This window comes from Tupaia chinensis, unplaced genomic scaffold (genome assembly GCF_000334495.1).
Source record: "Tupaia chinensis unplaced genomic scaffold, TupChi_1.0 Scaffold000312_2, whole genome shotgun sequence".
Taxonomy (NCBI): Eukaryota; Metazoa; Chordata; class Mammalia; order Scandentia; family Tupaiidae; genus Tupaia; species Tupaia belangeri.
Genome location: NW_006159805.1, coordinates 94,446 through 102,038, shown reverse-complemented (window position 1 = coordinate 102,038; position 7,593 = coordinate 94,446). Strand labels below are relative to the sequence as shown.

The 7,593-nt window shown below is 46.0% G+C and overlaps 1 protein-coding gene across 9 annotated transcripts in view; it reads right to left on the bottom strand.

The window, feature by feature from the left end:
* SEMA6D (semaphorin 6D) overlaps positions 1-6,037 on the bottom strand; it is a 58,938-nt gene extending 52,901 nt beyond the window's left edge. For 8 of the 9 annotated variants that reach the window (XM_006151060.2, XM_006151061.2, XM_006151063.2 and 5 more), the window contains exon 1: positions 5,965-6,037. The gene's annotated coding sequence lies outside the window, so the exon portion shown is untranslated. Of the gene's footprint in view, positions 1-4,295; positions 4,331-5,964 lie in introns of those variants that run through there. The other variant, XM_027772892.1, reaches the window with a different exon arrangement.
* Positions 6,038-7,593: the final 1,556 nt, after the last annotated feature.

Sequence of the window (7,593 nt, the reverse complement as noted above, 5' to 3'; positions counted from 1 at the left end):
AGAGACAGAAAGCGAGAAATCACCCCCCAGGGGGGATGGTCACGCCGCAATCCCTTCTCCTCCATTCTCCTCTCGGGATCTTGGGCACGCATGCACACGCGCCCGGCGTGAGTTTTAAGCCACCGGGTCCGGGACACGAACCACGGTCGACTACGTGGGAGTCCAGCGACATAGCCATTACGCTAACTGCTGGTTCCCATGCACAATGAGATCCTTGAGCTTCAGAACTGTCATGGTCCTCTCTGACCAACTTCCCTTGGCATCTACTTGTACAGAGTAGACATCTGATAAGAGTGAGCTGGAGGAAAATATATTTGTGCCAGCCAAGGCAAAACCAGAAACAACTGCAATGTTCTTTATTCCTTCTTTGGCCTCTTGTTCTTTTAAAAAAAATCTTTAATTTTATCCACCTATTACCCATGGGAAGTTTGGGACTTCCTGATAAATGTGGACAACTCTGCAGACCTCAACAGTTTCCAAAGCCCCTTGTAATAAGAAGTGAGGTGTTGGCCAGTGTAGGGGGAGCCTGTCTGGTTTGCTGACAGCTCGCTCCTGGAGAATGGAAGTGTTATTTCCTCAAAGAGCTTCGTCTGCTCTGGTTCTTCTGTGCCAGTTCCTCAGCTGAGGAGAAACTCCCAATTTTATTTTTAAGCACAGACTCCAATAATAGGCTAAGTAATTGTAGATCTGCCTGAGGTCTTATTATACATGTACCAACATATTGGACCCTTAAAACCCATATTTCCTTTCCATAAATATGTGTTGTAAACCTTGAATTTCAGCATGATGTGTAATGGTAATGTACATTTGTTTTCGCTTTTTCTTCCCTTAGGAATCCTGAATAAAAAGGAACAACAACAACGGCAACAAAATGCTCCTGCTCAGGTGACAACTCCTCGACAATGTGTCTGATCACTCATATATGTTAAAAGCTTCTTCTGCAAACATAACTAAGAAAAATGTACAGTCCAATCTAATACATAGTCAAACTTGGGGAACAGCTTTCTATCCTGGCGCCACCAACACCGAAGCAGCTGCAGCTCTCACCGTCTTGCTGAAGGGGTTCATAAATACTCCTGGGAAATGGGACAAAGATGCACAATGGATCTTCCCCTGCCAAGATCAGGGAAATGAATGTCAATCGCACCTGGACGCAGAAGTGCTTTTTGGTGGAGCGTGATGGATATTGCCATTTGTCCTATGCCACTGTAATCTTGGACAGGAAAGCCTAACACGGAGAAAAATGGTGAGAGAGAATACTGTTCTAGGACACTTGACAAGAAGAGTGTGTCATAATTATTTGGCAAACTGGAATAAAGGTGAAAGAAGAGTATAACAATGTGATTTAGTTTAGAAAAGGACATGATTTAAGAGCATACCTACACTGTACATATCATTTCATTCAGTATAAAGCTCCTCCCCCCAAATATGAATCTTTTATTGAAAACCAAATGTAAGTAAGTAACATCAGGGAGTCAGAAAATTGAGAGTGGTCTGTGTTCTTGGAAGCAATTCATTACAGGGACATAAAAGTGGTCTGAGGTGTTAGGAGAGTTGAGTTCAAGTCCCCACTATGTGACTTTAGGAAAATGACTTCTCTGTACCTCAGTTTCTTCTTTGGTAAAGCGATGATAATGGAACTCACTTCATGTAGTTCTTTCAGGACTACATTACATAATCTTAGTATGGCACCTAGAATTTGGTAAGTAGACTAACATTAACTGTTAGGTCTTATGCTGTTTTCTTCCCCCATAGTATTAGTTTATTTACATTTCATCATTGTACCTCTTTGCAGTATACAAGAGAAATCTTCACAGCATGAATACACTGAATATTAGTCCAGTCAAAGATATTACCATACACAACTTCCTTAAGACATAGTTTTACACTTTTGTGTCTGTTAAATGTTCCTCTTTTCTTTTCTTCCCTTTGATTCGCTCCCCACAGCCCCCACTGCCCACTCTGCTCCCACACTGTCTCCAGTATCCACAGTTGCTCTCCATGCCTTCATATCGTCTAATTGTTCCATTTCTGTCATAAAGTGCAGACATTTGGTATATACTAAGTGGGGACATACAATGTTTCTCTATCATAGTCTTGCTTGCTTCACTCAGCATTAAATCTTCATATTTGCCCACTTTCTATCAAATGCCAGGGTCTTCCTCCATCATCGTCACCATCATCATCACTGTCACCCATATCATTATCATCTTCCTCATCTCTCCAACTGCTTTATGGCTGGTTTTATTAGTGAACGTTAGAAGGAGAAGCTAACACTAGCTAACTCACAGGAAAACACGAATCAGTCTCCCCACCCACGTTAATCTCTGAAAATTGTAATAGTTTAAAGGAACAAATATAAATGCTTGATGACATAGTCTAACAAGTATATTCATCTAATTCACATTATCCTTGCTTTACCAAGCAATGGCTATCACAACAGGTATCTTACTGGAAAAAAAAAATGTGATAGAAAGTACTGTGAGCCCTATGTTCAGCGCCCATGTTCTTTGTGAAAAAGGATGAAGCAATAACTTGCTCAGTTCATTAGAGAACTAGACAGATCTTTATCTATGCTCAGTCATTTGGGATCACAGTCTAAAGGTTACTTCATTCCTTTCTTCACCTTTTCAAATAGACCAAACTCTGAAGGCATAGGACCAGTGGGGTCTGAATGGCTCTTTCTAATTCTATAATTCAGGTGGCTTCATCTCCTCAATCTTGAAGAGCCTTTCCTGAGCTCATGTAAGGTTGGGGCGAGCCCCTTCTGAAGTGCAACCTGCCATTGCAAGCAGGCGGTCCCTTTCAGCAGGTATGTCCCCAAATTAGATGAGGGGCCCAGCGCAGGTTGGAAAACAATGGCAACTTCCCGTCCTGGGTGTTAACTTTAGTTACCACAGCCAGACAATGCTGCCAGTGGTGTGGAAGAAAAAATTGCTGTAGCCAGCTGTGCTGTTCACAGTCGGATGGATTCTGTGTAGCTCCAAATGGTGATGGAGCCAGCAGCCTGTTGTAGCCAAGGACAGGATGATGGATGATCTACATACGCTGTCCAAGTAGAGAGAATGGCAGAAGTTCACTTCAGGGTTGTTAAAATGCTAATCTGGGTGAGTTAACAAAAGCTTACTAGAAAAGAAAAGTTTGAGAAATAAGTATACCTCATGTGGTATCTGTGTGGACCACTGATTTGATCGTCCCTGGTTACATAAGTGACTGTTTTTCAAAGTAAGAACATGTAGAAGCTTTCCTGTTGGGAGAAATGGAAGCACCTTCGGTTATCAGTTATACTGTCACCGTTGTCAGAGTCAGAGCAGCAAACTCAGCCTGACAACAGCTACCTCAACAGGAAAGTGTTACGCTATGCTTAATATGTACACGAGTTTTCATTCTCTTCATGTGTCATGGGAATATATCAAAACACACTTTTTTTCCCCCTACTAGAAGTTGGCAGCTGTTCACAAATTAAGCAGCAACCCAAGACATGGGCTTTGGTAGATTTTAACACTTAGTCTCCATTCACAGGAGGCACAGAAAGTGAGATCTCCTGCTCTAATGACTGATTCAATATGTGAATCACACAAACCATGCATTCAGTTATTCATTAGTGTTAAAGACAGGAAGCTGGACCTCAGTAAACATTTCGTGTGTATGGTACTGCTTCAAAAATCTCTGGGATAAGATAATAAACTCCAAAGGAAGAGTGTATATTTATGTTTCCTGCTAAATGATCCATTTTGCCATTCTGTATTTCTTTTTATTCTTGCTCCACTTGAACATTCAGAAACACAGCTGACCCACCTGATACTGGAACACTGACTAGCAAAGTCCCCTTGTTAACAACAGGTACCCAATATATACTGCCTCTTGCTTCCTGTAGAAATGAATCAAGAATGTGCAGGCTTAAAGTCTATTAATTGAAATAAAAGATAATATTTTATCCTGCACTAGGCTAAGGAAGGCATTCACTCCCCTCTGGTTACACTAATAATGGTTAGGCATTCAGCCAGGCTCTTAACTCTGCATAAAATGCATCTATCGGAAGGGTGAAAAATGACCCTATTTCAGATGCATTTTTCACTCTTTGTATCTCAGTGAAACTCACATGCAAGAACAATGACTAAGCTAATTACCAAGGTTCATTATGATGGAGCAGCAAGAAGTAGAGAACTTCTCCAATTTCAGTAAGTCCATGACAATTACGGGCATTTTGTGAATCAAAGCTCTGAGTCCTGTTTACTGGCCTGCAGCCTTTCAAAAGACAGAAACCGCCATGTATGATGCAGGGACCCACTTACCCCAATCACTGTCACTGGACAGAGCCTTCCTGTGCATCAAGCCAGTGTAGTGAAGTCCTCTGATTTCTAAGTTGCCCTCTCTCTAAGGACTAATAGGTTTACGTCACAGCCATCTTTCAAATCCATCAAATCAGGGGAGACATGACCAGATGGTGCTAGCAGAGGGCACGCACACACACACACACACACACACACACACTAAAAAAGAAAAAGAAAACTAAAAAAAATAAATAAATAAAACATAAAAGAAGGCAGAATGCCCACAAATCTAAATCAGACTCAAGGTAACCAGCTGTCTGGTCATGGGGAAGTCACAATATTTCTGGCATACTCTCCTACATCACAGAAATGCTTCTCAAAAAAAGGTTATGTAGCATCCTTATTAGAAATGAGACTAGGCAGCAATATTCAGTTTTTTTTTAAGAAACAGTAGCTAGTTGTCAATCAGGCTAAACGTGCCAATGGAAGAAGATGGTCTGCGGGGAACAACACTGTGGCAATCGTATCTGTGCCACTGTCTTTCCGAGAAGCACGGTCTGGAGCCCTAAATCAAAGCGTAGACATTAACTACACAAACCACAAAACTCAGCTATGCCTGACTGTATTTTATTTACCTTAAGATATTTACGTTCATGGTTAGAGAGAGACCCAAATCTCAGACTTATCTGGCAATTTCTATGTCCCTAAGTCAGAGTAAATGTTTGTCTAGTATCTACCAGCCTGACGGGATACGGCTGTCACTTACTACATTAAACATGACTACACACAACTTAATTTCCTGAGTCAGACACCTAACAGAGGGAGGGGACTTCGTTTTCAATAGTATAAATAAATCAGCATCAAAAACTTATTGCTTTAAACACCAAAAAGACAGTGACAACCCCTCTCCCTGAGCAGTCTAAGATTCTTCAATATTCCAAGGAAGAAACCTTGAAAATTTTCTTCAAACAAGTATTTTTCCTATTCTGAGAGACAGAGATCAAACCAGTTCAGAAAAATGTTAAATCTTTCCCTAGGACTTAGACCTAGAAATAAACAAAAGAATCCACTTTTTGCCCCAAAGTAAAAAAAAGGTCTTTAAAAAGCACCTATACTTTTTAAGTAACCGTAAGTTTAAGAGGAAATTGCCTAGACATACCCTCAACCCGGTAACCAGAAACTCTATGGTTATTTTTAAGGGAAGGAGATCCCATTGTCATGGACATAGGGTCCAGTTATTATTTACAAAGTCCATATCTGTAGTAATGACCTGTCCATTCTGTGTGAAAATCACCCTGCTGGGAGCAAGACAGGGCTGGGATGCTGGAACATGGGTTACTGACCGTTCACTCCAGAACAAGCAGTACTGCCCTGAGTTCCCCTAATGCTGTAATTCATGCTGGTTCTTCCATTCCTCCTAGCTTCGTGCCATTTAGCTTTTCACAAGTTCAGGACTGAAACAATCGCCTGACATCAATGGTCCTGAGAGTCGATTGAGCAGAACATTTTCAAACCCAGTTCTCATCCACGTCTCCAAGTCCTTTATGACCTTTCATCTCAATCCAAGAGTTATACATGACAGAAAGAGCGATAAGCCCTTCCATATTACTCAAGGCCGGCTGCTGTATCAGTTTCTGCAGACCAGGAACAAATATCACCACTGTCAAGACAGGAAATAAAGTTTCCCTACCTTCCTCCTCCTCACCATACTCCCGCCAGCGGTGTAGATGCGAGCGGCGGCTCCCTCGCGGCTGCAGGACGCCTCTGGCCGCCGCAGAAGGGGCTCATGCAAAATTGACTCTTCCTTATTTGTTTCCATCCATAATTGATGGGGAGATGAGAACGTAACACATCTCAACGCTGAGATCTTGCCGCCTGGCGGAGACCCTGTCCAAGACGCTTCCGTGAAGCCCTTCCAGCCCGAGAACAAAGCGCGGAAAGTTGCCGGGGAGAGTAGCCGGGAGGAGAAACCCGGGCACCGGGTGGGCGGTGGGTGGGCGGTGGGCAGCTCCTGGCCCGAGAGCAGATCTGCGGCGCGCCTGGCCAGCAGGGGGAGAGGGAGGGTGGGAAGCGTCCGCCTTTGGACAGGAGCTGGTGCTGGAGCCCGGCGCCCGAGGTGGGGGATGGCCCCCGCCCCTCCCCTGCGTGCGCTCCCCCGGAGCGGTCCCGCCCCGGGGCGCACTGACAGGTAGCGGGCGCCCGCGGGGGCTGCTCTGTTCTCGCTCGCGACGCTGCGCCCCTTTTCCCGGGAGCCTGCGAGCGCTCCCAGCCAGGCCCCGCGGTCCCGCTGCCCGACCCGGCTGTCTAGCGTCCTCTCCCGAGGCTGTCGGTCGGAAGGAGCGGCTGAGCTCAGAGCTGGCTCCTTCGGCCTCGGCTCGCCTCTCTCCCGCGGGCTGAAGACGCTGTGCCCCGCACGGAGGCAGCCCCGCTCCCCCTGGCAGTGTCGGGGAGCGCCGAGCTGGCCCTGCCTGGCAAGAAACTTTTACTTGCTGCCCCCTCGGCCGCTCCTTCTCCGAAGCGGGGGTGCTCAGTGGAGGAGGTCCTGCGAGTCCACGGGCCCCTCCCCCCAACCCCAGCTTTGCCAGTTCTGACGGGTCCGCCAACCTCTCTCTGCGTCCCTGGCACCGCAGGCGGAGAGAGCTGATCGGAAAAGAAATCAACTCTCCTGTGACACCACACACACACACACACACTCTCACACTCAACACACACACACACACACACACACACGCTGCAATTCCGGGTCTGAGGTTCTGGGTCTGATCCCCACCAGGCGCCCTGAGCATTAGCAAATTTTTACAAAACGGTCTTACCTCATGGAGCAGGCTGGTTTTGTTTGTTTGTTTGTTTGTTTGTTTGTTTTTTAAAAAAAGGAGAAGAAAAGCTTGTCACGTTCAAGAAAAACAAAAAGAAAAAAGAAAGAAAGAAGAAGAAAGAAAAATAGATATCGCTGTGTCTCCTTAGGTCTTAGCTTCCTCGATATAATCCTGAAAGTCTCCACCACCAGTCGTTGCAGCGGCGGCGGCTGCAGCGGCGGCAGCGGGACGGAGCAGGAGCAAAACAAACCGATGCACGGCAAATGGTGTAATTCGATCCATCTCCAAGTCAATCCATCAGGCGAGCCGGAGCCTGGTTCCCTCCACGCACTCGGCGGCTTCAGGCGTGGGTCCCACCCCCGGGCGCGGACGGCAGGAGGCGCGGGCGGCCCGGGCGCTCTTCTGCGCACCCTCCCTCTCCCCACCTCTGAAGAGCTGCGCCTTCCAGCAACTCCCAGCGCCTCAGTCGCCCGGCTCGCAGTGGCTGGGGCGGCCCGCGGGGG